We start from the raw sequence: 10,922 nt of genomic DNA, 5'->3' as shown, positions 1-10,922 counted from the left end.
GTAAAGCGTGACAGTGTGGGCACAGGTGGAAATGCCCTCACTGTCTGCTGAAAATACCGACTCTGCTGCATAGCCTGCACGTAAGCATCATTGCAGGCCTGCATAACACTAATCTGGAGATCGGGAGTAAGGTGTTCCGACATGCCCTGTTCAATTTGATTAAAAAAATGATGTGCTGGCCTCTGGAGGTCGGCTTTCACTTGGGCAAGGGCTGTGGTAACCTCCTGGATACGTGTACTCATATGGCTAATGGCAGTATCCAGTTGGTCACCCATCGCCTTGAGTCCCTCGTGGAAAACCGAGCTCAAGTGCAAAAACTCGGGCATGAGTGACCTGTCCGCGGCCCTCTGCCTCTCCCAAAAAAAAATGGGCAGAGGCAGAGGACTGGGGAAGGGGATCACCTGATGGACCAGCTTCCTGGTCTCCAGTTAGTGTGGCAGGCCCACTTGCTGCAGCGCTGAAGGATGGCTGGGACGGGTCCGTGGCTGTCTGATGAAGGACCGCTCCAGAACCGGGGCCAACAGTGGAGCTCCAAGTGCTGTGAAAAAAGAAGACAAAAAATTAATACCAAACATTTACAAAACGCAAAGTCCTGTGGAATATAAACATACAGATTAAGGCTGAGGTCACACTAGCAGTATTTGGTCTGAGTTTTACATCAGACTTTGTAAGCCAAAACAAGGAGTACAACAGTATGAGGAAAAGTATAATCGAAACATCGAAAATGATTTCATTAGGCATTTATTTGTGCATCATGAATTCATTATTTCTGACACCTGACTTGATGACTATAGATCTGTTGTGTAGGCTGCCGTCACACTGTCAGTATTTTCTCAGTATTTTACATCACTATTGGTAAGCCAAAAAAAGGAGTGGAACAATGTGAGGAAAAGTATAATAAAAACATATGCACCACTTCTGCATTTATCAACCATTCCTGGGTTTGGATTCCAAATACTCATGCAAAATAGTGACCAAAAAATGCTAGTGTGACGGCAGCCCAATGCAGTACATAACATCTTTTTTTTTTCACCAAAAATATACTTACGTTCTCTGGGCAAGGACCGGTCTCAAAAATGCAAGGATGCGGTGGTATTTGTATTTTCGGATCCTTGCTCCAGAGCCACTAGGAAGCCGGCTCTCTTGACGCAGGTCCTTGTTGAAGCAGTCCTTCATCGATCGCCAACGTGTTTTGACTCTGCCAGTGTTGAAAAAACAAAACATAATGGTTAGACAATGGTCTTTTGACCGTGATCACACAACTGTGTGTGCTGAGAGAAAATCTCATGACTTTCTATCATCATACATAGTTTTGTGAGCACGGCCAAGGTCTTTGCTGCATCACACTGCATTGCAATACTTACCAAATGCATTTCGGACCCGAGTCGGGGTGTTGTCCCAGCCATCCCATATCGCTTTGGCCACCTCATTCCATAGGCGCCGGATCGTCACGTTGTCCGAGTGCTGGGGAACCCGGGTGTCCCACAACGGGACTCGCTCTTGGACCAGGGAGATGAGGTGGTCATTGTCTACGAAGTCCTCATCCCGTTCTGGAACCTAAAAAAAAAAAAAGGACATTAATTTTGGAGACATTAACATAAGGAAGAAAGAAAACAGAAGCAGAGAAATGGCATGAATATTGAAAGTAAAAAAATAGGAGTGCAGAAGCAAAAGGTAAAGAAAGAGAAAAGTAAAGAAATGAGGATTCAAGAATTGTAAAGTGAGGATACAATAAACAGTCAGCCAGGTATAGTTACACGCTGCCGCCGTGCCACCCGACCGTGACCCCGCTGCTCCTGTTTAGCCTCTGCCCCAGTGGAAGAAGTGCTCTGAAAAAAGGAAAACATAAATTGTCATATGTGTAGATGTGACAGTGAATACTTACTAATCTGAGGAGGCGAGTACTCACTTCGCTGACATTTTCCCCTTGTGCAGGCCCAGGCATTTGATCCTCATCTGAAGAAGAAGAAGACATTCTGATGCGTGCAGAAAGAAAGAAATGGCAGAAATTAGGACATGTAGAGACAGAAAATAGAAAATATTGACATTGGCTAGGATATACTCACATTGTTCAGTGTCTTGTTTTCCTCGAAGGATGTAGCCTGCGTCTCGTCTGCTTCAGTAGCTGCTGCGTAGTGACCTGCAAATGTCCACTCCCTCCCTTTAGCATCTTGTATGTGGGGGGTGGCTAATTAGTGTCTAGACATGTTTTTCTCTGGCACAACGCATGCGTTCACAAATGCAAGCAAACGCATGTGCTTGCGAATGCATGCGATCACATAGACAGCAATGCATTTTTTTGGCGCTTTCTTGCCGCAATCGAGCGCATAGGTTTACAGGCGGCAAATTGACGCCTCTAAAAATTACTACATGTTGCATTTCAGATGACGAAACGACTCATGTGTCGTCAAACGCGGCAAAACGCGAACGATCACAGACGCATGCGCTTCTAATGTTAAATATAGGAATACACAACGCATGCGGATATTTGCGGAAGAAACGCTGCAGACACAACCGCAAATGTGAAACCGGCCTAATAGTCACGCCCCTGTATTGATTCCGGCACTTTCTTTGCCACCTGGTGGCTTTTTCCCTTGTTGTGTCTATGAATGTTGTGATGATTTTATAAACAATAAATTATATATTTTTTTCAAGAAATGAAGTGTGTATCATGTGTTTAGGTTCACAGTGATTGGCGGATACATGTCAGTTTTAATTATACTTTTCTGTATCATAACTATACAGCTGGCAAAAAATTAAGAGACCACTGCAAAATGTTCAGTTTGTCTGATTTTTGTCTTTATAGGTATATGTTCTATAAACTTCTGACATGTCTCCGAATTTCCACGCAATAAATTTTGTATTTTTTTCTGACAAAAAAATGGTCAATTTTTTTTTTAAAAAAAACAGTGCTTTCAGGCCTCAAATAATGCAAAGAATGTTTTAACTTAGGAAGAGTTCAGAAATCAATATTTTGTGGAATAACCATGATTTTTAATCACAGCTTTCATGCGTCTTGGCATGCTTTCCACCAGTCTTTCACACTGCTCCAGCGCAAAAATGTAAGCAGTTCTTGTTTGTTTGATGGCTTGTGACTATCCATAATCCTCTTGATTACATTCCAGAGGTTTTCAATGGGGTTCAGGTCTGGAGATTGGGCTGCCCATGACAGGATTTTGATGTGGTGGTCTCTTCATTTTTGCCAGAGCTGTATATGATGAAGCCTCAGCGTTATATGTTTACATTTTTTATGGGTTTAAAGAAGAGAAAAATCAATCATGCCATCTTTTTAGCAATTTTATAGGAAGAAAAAAAAACTTTGACTTTTGTTTAACTCTATAGCTACTGTACATAGAAATATATTTGGTATATGGAGGTGTAGCTCTATGTACCAGTAGAATCTACCAGTAGAACAGAGGTGGGGAATCTTTTTTCTGCCAAGGGCCATTTGGATATTTATACCATCCTTCGGGGGGGCCGTACAAACTCCGCCCACAAAGAGCATCCTGACTTTCTCACTGGTTTCAGGACGTAATCTTTCATTGCATGCCCTTCAGTGTTCAGTAGTGAACACTGCATGTGTGCTAACGGAGCAAGAAGGAATTAATGAGCTGGTTGTAATCAAAATACAGCTATCTGCCCAAGAATGCGGTCCCTGAGAATCTGCTCGGAGGCCTGATAAAAGGTCATCGAGGGACATAAATGGCCCTGGGGCCTGAGGTTCCCCACCCCTGCTGTAGAAGATGGGACTATATACTACCATTTCAAGTACAGAAAACTGTCCTATACTTGTCATTGCAGCCTGTGGCTCTTAAGTCTTGCTGCTTCCTTTAATGTTACAGGTTGAATGTTTGAATCCCAAGAAGACAAGACTTCAAGAAAAGAGAATAATGAGTTAATTAAATGAATGCAAGTACATGTGTACAGAACACAGAGAAGCCAGTCCTCCCTTGGAGGAGAAACTATTTAACAGTAACAGATCATTCTGACAGGTGACAAGACATCACATACTTCGCTGTACGGCAGCAGACCAGACATCACAGACTTCACTGCACGGCAGGAGACGATACACCGCATAGTGAGTAAAAGTCGTGACACAGCCCTGGGCAACAAAGACAGCTCCCCTAAATTGAAACTATTCCACTGGCGTTGAGCGCACTCCATACAGCTTAGGCTACTTTCACACTAGCGTTAACTGCAATCCGTCACAATGCGTCGTTTTGCAGAAAAAACTCATCCTGCAAAAGTGCTTGCAGGATGCGTTTTTTCTCCATTGGCTAACATTACGCGACGCATTGCGACGGATTGCCACACATCGCAACCGTCGTGCGACGGTTGCACCGTGTTGTGGCGGACCGTCGGCACAAAAAACGCTACATGTAACATTTTTTGCCGCCAACGGTCCGCTTTTTCCGACCGCGCATGCGCGGCCGGAACTCTGCCCCCACCTCCCCGCACCTCACAATGGGGCAGCGGATGCGCTGGAAAAATGCATCCGCTGCCCCCGTTGTGCGGCGTACACAACGCTAGCGTCGGTAACCTCGGCCCGACGCACTGCGACGGGCCGAGCCCGACGCTAGTGTGAAAGTAGCCTTAGTGTTATACAGCTTGCAACTGGGAGTGATTGCTGTGATGAGAGTTAACTCTGTTCACAACAGCTTAATCTTAGACGCCGCTGTATCATGCCCCAATATTGTTATATATGTGGCTTTCAAATATAGCAGAACTGTTCGATACCTCTCCAGTTTGCATTATATTAATGTCTGCCATTGCAGATAATGCACATAAGCATGATAGAATATAGAAACGATTCCTATCTGCACAGTGCTGTATGCATGTTCTGCATTGAGGTTATAGTTAAGAGTTAAAGGGGTTACCAGGACTTTTTTTTTCTATGGGGCTGAGCACATATCGGTAAGTAGTTGCTAGACCTCTCCCAGCTCACAGCGGTCGTAGAACGTTTTGTGCTTTATAATTATATGGGCTCACATCCCCTCCGCCCCATCACATTCCACTGGGCTATGCTGCCCCTCTGCTTCCATCTGCAACATGTGTGACTGTAAGTCCCAGGCTTTCCTCAGAACGATCGTTATGATCTGTATCTGAGCGGCTGCTGTGTATAGGAATCAGACCGCACTGTGATATAGGATTGCTGTTAGGGAAAACTAAATGTTATTGTTGCTGCGCAATAATGACATCCCACTCTGTGTCCACTCCTGAGGGCCGCCATTATACAGTGGGTGCCCAATTGCTGGCCTTTGTTTTATTGTTTGTGGACACAGGAGAAGGATGCGTGATACCTAGGGGATGCCCATTAACTAAGAGATTGTAGAGAAAAGATGCAGACCATGTTTAGACTGAGCCCAGATATTTGTTCAAATACATATATTGATATTGATCCAGATAGATCTATCCAGATCTATTTAGACTGGTACATGGAGCAGAAAGCAGGTAAATTGGGAAATTGACAGGAGCAGCTCATTTGGAATTGAAGTCCTGGTCCCATTTTGAGAAAAGAACTGTTGAGCAAATTCTCTAGAGACTAAGCACTGCCTTTGATACCCAAACAGAATTAAAAATGCTATTTGGCAGAAGACAATGGCCTGATGAGTTATAACAGTTGCAGTAAGCCAATGAGTCATTATTGGACTCTATTCATACTGTTCATTCATTCTTGCAATACACCGGTGGCTCCGGTGCCTTCATCTGGGTACTGCACTGGACTTGTTTGGCCTCCTGGTCTTGTTGTTTCAGTGTAACCAAGTCATCACTCCTCTATGTGCCCTTTGTCCCAATGCCCTAGTTCCATGTGTCCACCCTGTCCTGCAACTTCATGAATCCAGCTCACCAGGATAAGAGGAGAGTACTGAGTACTCTTCTTCTCGACACAAGAACTGGACTCCCTAGAAATCCTGGACAGCTATATGAACATAGAGCTGGTAGACAGGCTATTATACATTGAAATTAACTTTATTGGTTCAAAGATCCGTTGACCCAACTACCCATTAGCGAGTACTCTACAGCGTCATACCTAGGCACCTAAGAAAATGCTGGCATTTTGTCTATCATGACCGATCTGGGCATTTTAGAAAATTAGTGGAAATGTAGTCAACGATCACCAGAAATGGTTGCATTGAAAGTATAGTGCAGCACCCCAGAGTCCTGGTTGTTGCAGTGCTGTGGCTCCGCCACTACGGGGAGCTATGGTGCGTCTGATTGCACTAGGGAGTTTCTCTGATCAGGTACACTCACACCACACTTCACACTCCGGCCACCAGGGGGGGTGGTCCTATCTAGTAGGCCACTCCTCACAACCCTGGTAAAACTGGGGGTTGGACAGGAAGACAGGGAGAAGTAGCTGGGAAGAGCTAGTGAGAGGACCTGTCAGGGATGGGATCCTGGCAGACTCCTCAGAGCAGAACTAACCAGTAAACAACGGGAATACAGAAAAGGAGAAATACCAGAAGGGGTCTTGCTGTTAGACCGAGGCAACATCCTTCTGAGGCGCAAACAGTCGGTGGCCGGAACGCCGAGCAAGTAAGAGACTTTAAGTACATTGCAAACCACGGCAGGGCAGCTAACTACAGGTTGGCTGTCTCACTTAACACCTAAGCAGACAACGGAGGCAGCTGTGGGAGAGGGGCGACTCTAGGGTCCCGGAAGAACTCCAGGCCTACCCCGTCATACGGGTGCGTCCTACCATATCACCTGGAGGACGGAGAAGGAACAGTAGAGACAGAAAGAAACAGTTGTGAGGACTATCCCGGGAGCTCAGCAGGGAAGAACTACAACACACAGCGCTAGAAGGTAGATACTGATTCCCACCTGTAAAGAGAGCTCCTGATGTGTCGTTGGACCGGCCGGTCTCTGAAAACCCAGTTAACAGCGCTCTGGACTGAGGTCTCCCACATCTTCAGTAAAGAGGTAAAGAGACTGCAACCTGGTGTCCTCGTTATTTACCGCGACCTGCACCCCACAACTGCACCGCTATACCACCGTTAACAGCACCTATCTGCAACGGACGTCCCCCACTGACAGACAGGGCCACGGACCGGGTCTAGCCACCGTGACAACCCCGAGACTGAGAACTAGAGGCCCGGCTCCGGGTACCCCTCGGCCCTGCGGCGGTGCGGGGGCGCTCCGCAACTTGGCGTCACGAACAGGATCTACTTAAGCCTGAAGAATCAGGTCATGTGTGCCTAGAGACTGTGATTTACTGTACTTGAACTGTACTTTATTGAGAGAACTGTGTGCTACTGCTTGCCGCGGAAAGTTACCGCCAAAATTCGCCATTGCCGCGCGCGGAGGGAGGAGCCTTAGCTACGTGGGCGGAATCGGCCAAAAGAAGCGCGGAACGGAAAGCGCGGTGAGACGCCAATCCCGGAAGAGGAACTCCGACCTCCAGCAGGTTAGTGGGAGGAAGGGACGGCCATGTCCGAGTCGGGAGGAGAGGAGGTGGCGGTCGCAGCCGCGGACGCAGGGGCAGCTCCGGTCCCCGCAGCGGGCGAAGCCGCGGCCCTAATACCGCCACTGGCTGCCGCAGAGCCCGCTGCCCCCATCAGCCAGTCGGACACCGCCGCTAACGCAAAAGCCATAATGCCCTTCTCCATGCCCTACCTGCCCGGAGCGACCTGGCTCCCACGATACTCTGGGGAGGCGCATACATTCACTGACTTTAAAGAAGGGCTCTGCAGCCTACTCGAGTTCTATCCCCTAACCGAGCCTCAGAAGGTCCATATGATAACCGGTCAACTCTTTGGGGCGGCTCTGAGAGAAGTGAAATCCTGGCCCGCTGAGGATAAAGGAACTGCACAACAGATTTTCGCCAAGCTTAAAGCCACCTTTGATACTCGCACTGCCACAGAGATTAAACTGACTTTCTATGGATGCAAACAGAGGTCGCAGGATAGCTTACGGGACTATGCCCTTAATCTCCAGGAAGCGATGCGGGCCATTAAGCAGAGTGACCCCGGCAGCATGCAGGATGAGGATAAAACCCTGAAGGAGCGGTTCATCGAGGGGCTCCTGTGCAGTCACCAGCGGGGCCAATTGCACTTCCTGGCCATGCAAAATCCAGACTTGACTTTTGCGCAGTTTAAAGATAAAGCTATCCAGGCATTGCAGGAGCGGCAGCCCAGCCGCGCAGTGCCACCCAGGCGCCCCGCTCTCACCTACCACCAGGAGGTGGCATCGGATACCCCAGTTGCCGCGGAGGCCGACGCCCAGAGCTTCGAGGACGACTCCCCTGCAGGACTCCGTCTCCAGATGCAAGAGCTAACCAAGAGCGTTGCTGCCCTGGCCCGGACGGTGCAGTCCCTACAGGAGGCCCCCAAAGAGAAGATCCAGTTGGCTTCCAGCCCGGAGGATGTCCCTTGGATGCGACGGAGGAGGACTCCGCCGACCAGGAGCCGGCCCGACGATCGTTTCCACCAGGATGGACGACCCATCTGCCGCCGCTGTCATCAGGTGGGCCATCTTGCAAGGTACTGTCCTTTAAACGAGCAACCCCTGGGGCAAAGGGCCAACCCCCAGGAGTAGGACGGTCAGGCCCGCAGCATTGGAGAACCAAGTATATTGGAGGACGACCAGTTCTCCCTGTAGTGATTGATGGAATCCCCTTGAATGCTTTGCTGGACACCGGTTCTCAGGTGACGACTATACCTTACGTGCTCTACAAACGGTATTGGGAGGACGCTGATATTACTCGTGGCCCTGACGATGATTTCACCATAATCGCCAGTAATGGTCAGCCGTTGCCACAAGTGGGGTATAAGGAGGTCACCATCAAAGTGGGGCGGGTGGAATTGAAAGCCCAAGGGATTGTGATTGTAGATATTGATCGTCGAGAATGTAATCCCATGATGACTCTTGGTACTAATGTTATAGAAAATTGTCTTGCAGAAGTGATTGTTTTGTTGCAACAGGTGGCAGAAAACGCTGGCCACAGTGAGCAACGTGCCCTGCAGAAGGAAATCAGAGCTCTGATGCAGAGACAGCAGGTAGAGCTGACTGGTGGTGAGATTGGTCGTGTCACTGTAAGTGATTCAAACCCCATCGCGATACCTCCCAAGAGTGAAATGTTAATATGGTGTCGAGCAGCCATAGGCCTCAGGGGTAAGGACTACCAGGCCTTGGTGGAACCTGTATATTCAGACTATAGGCCTACTGTTCTGACAGCCCGGGGGGTGGTTGACGTCCGACAGGGGAGAGTGCCCGTACGTGTCCTCAATTGTGGGGAGGAAGAGGTCCACCTAACCAAGTATACCACGCTCGCCAAATTGTTCACTGTCAATAATAGTGTAATACAGACACCTGAACCCTTGGTCCCGTCAAACGTGGCGGAGAACAAAGGTTCTGCAGAGCACTCGAAAGACTGGTGTCGGGAACTGCATGTGGGCACTGACTCCACCCCGTCTCATCAAATACAGGGGGCTTACAGGGTGGTACACGAGTACGAGCAGGTATTCAGCAAACACCCCTCAGATTTTGGGCAGGTGAAAGGGATCCAACATCACATCCCCACGGGAGATCATCGACCCATAAAAGAGAGATATCGCCCTGTACCCCCAGCTCATTACCAGTGTGCCAAGGACATGTTGCGGGAAATGAAGGAGGCTGGGGTGGTGAGAGACAGCTGTAGCCCCTGGGCAGCTCCGTTAGTCCTCGTTAAAAAGAAAGATGGTACAATGAGGATGTGTGTTGATTACAGGCAGTTGAACCGCATTACACATAAGGACGCATACCCACTGCCCAGGATAGAGGAATCTCTGGCTGCTTTAAAATCTGCTAACTACTTCTCTACCTTAGATCTCACCAGTGGGTACTGGCAGGTTCCTGTAGCAGAGGCGGACAAGGAGAAGACGGCCTTCACGACACCAATGGGTCTCTGCGAGTTCAACTACATGCCCTTCGGACTGTGCAATGCTCCAGGAACGTTCCAGAGGATGATGGAGTGCTGCCTAGGACACATGAACTTTGAAACTGTGCTGCTGTATTTGGATGATGTCATTGTCTTCTCTAAGACCTACGAAGACCATCTGAAGCACCTGGCCGAGGTGTTCGAAGCCCTGTCTAAATTCGGCTTAAAGGTGAAACCGTCCAAGTGTCATCTGCTCAAACCTAAAGTGCAGTACCTGGGCCATGTGGTGAGCGCTGAAGGAGTGGCCCCAGACCCCGACAAGGTCACAGTGATCAAGGACTGGCCAAAGCCTAGTGACCTCCACGAAGTCCGGCAGTTCCTCGGGTTGGTAGGTTACTATCGGAGATTCATTAAGGATTTCACCAAGAAGGCCGCACCCTTGCAAAATCTGCTGGTGGGCCAACCAAAGAAGACCAAGGGGAGGAAAACCACCTTTGATTGGAACGAAGAACTGGAGGAATCCTTCACCTGTTTGAAGTCGGCACTGACGGGAGAAGAGATACTGGCTTACCCCGAATACGATCAACCGTTTGTGCTGTACACAGATGCCAGTAATGTGGGATTAGGAGCCGTGCTGTCCCAGGTTCAGAACGGCAAAGAAAGGGTGATCGCTTACGCCAGCAGGAAACTCCGTCCCACGGAAAGGAACCCTGACAACTATAGTTCCTTTAAGCTGGAATTCCTGGCCCTCGTCTGGGCAGTGACAGAGAGGTTTAAGCACTACCTGGCCTCCGCGAAATTCACCGTCTTCACGGACAACAATCCGCTAACGCATCTGGGTACTGCCAAACTCGGGGCTTTGGAACAGCGGTGGATGGCCCGGCTGTCCAACTATGATTTCACCATCAAATATCGGGCAGGACACCAGAATGCCAATGCCGATGCTCTGTCCCGAATGCCCAATCTACCAGAAGTGGGAGAAGACCCGGAGGCACTTGAAGAGGTGGAGCTGCCTGCCTTCCATCGCCCCAAAGCCACTCAGAACTCTCACCATGTGAAGAAC

At 48.7% G+C, this 10,922-nt stretch overlaps 1 protein-coding gene across 1 annotated transcript in view; it reads left to right on the top strand.

The window, feature by feature from the left end:
* The first annotated feature begins 3,936 nt into the window (after positions 1–3,936).
* The window catches only part of LOC143804707 (acyl-coenzyme A amino acid N-acyltransferase 2-like), a 44,107-nt gene continuing 37,121 nt past the window's right edge, over positions 3,937–10,922 (top strand). Inside the window, exon 1 of the mRNA XM_077283077.1 lies at positions 3,937–4,078. The gene's annotated coding sequence lies outside the window, so the exon portion shown is untranslated. The remainder of the gene's footprint in view (positions 4,079–10,922) is intronic.

Source organism: Ranitomeya variabilis, chromosome 1, assembly GCF_051348905.1.
Source record: "Ranitomeya variabilis isolate aRanVar5 chromosome 1, aRanVar5.hap1, whole genome shotgun sequence".
Lineage (NCBI taxonomy): Eukaryota > Metazoa > Chordata > Amphibia > Anura > Dendrobatidae > Ranitomeya > Ranitomeya variabilis.
The sequence above is the reverse complement of the archived record's forward strand: the minus strand, read 5'-3'. Positions and strand labels throughout refer to the sequence as shown.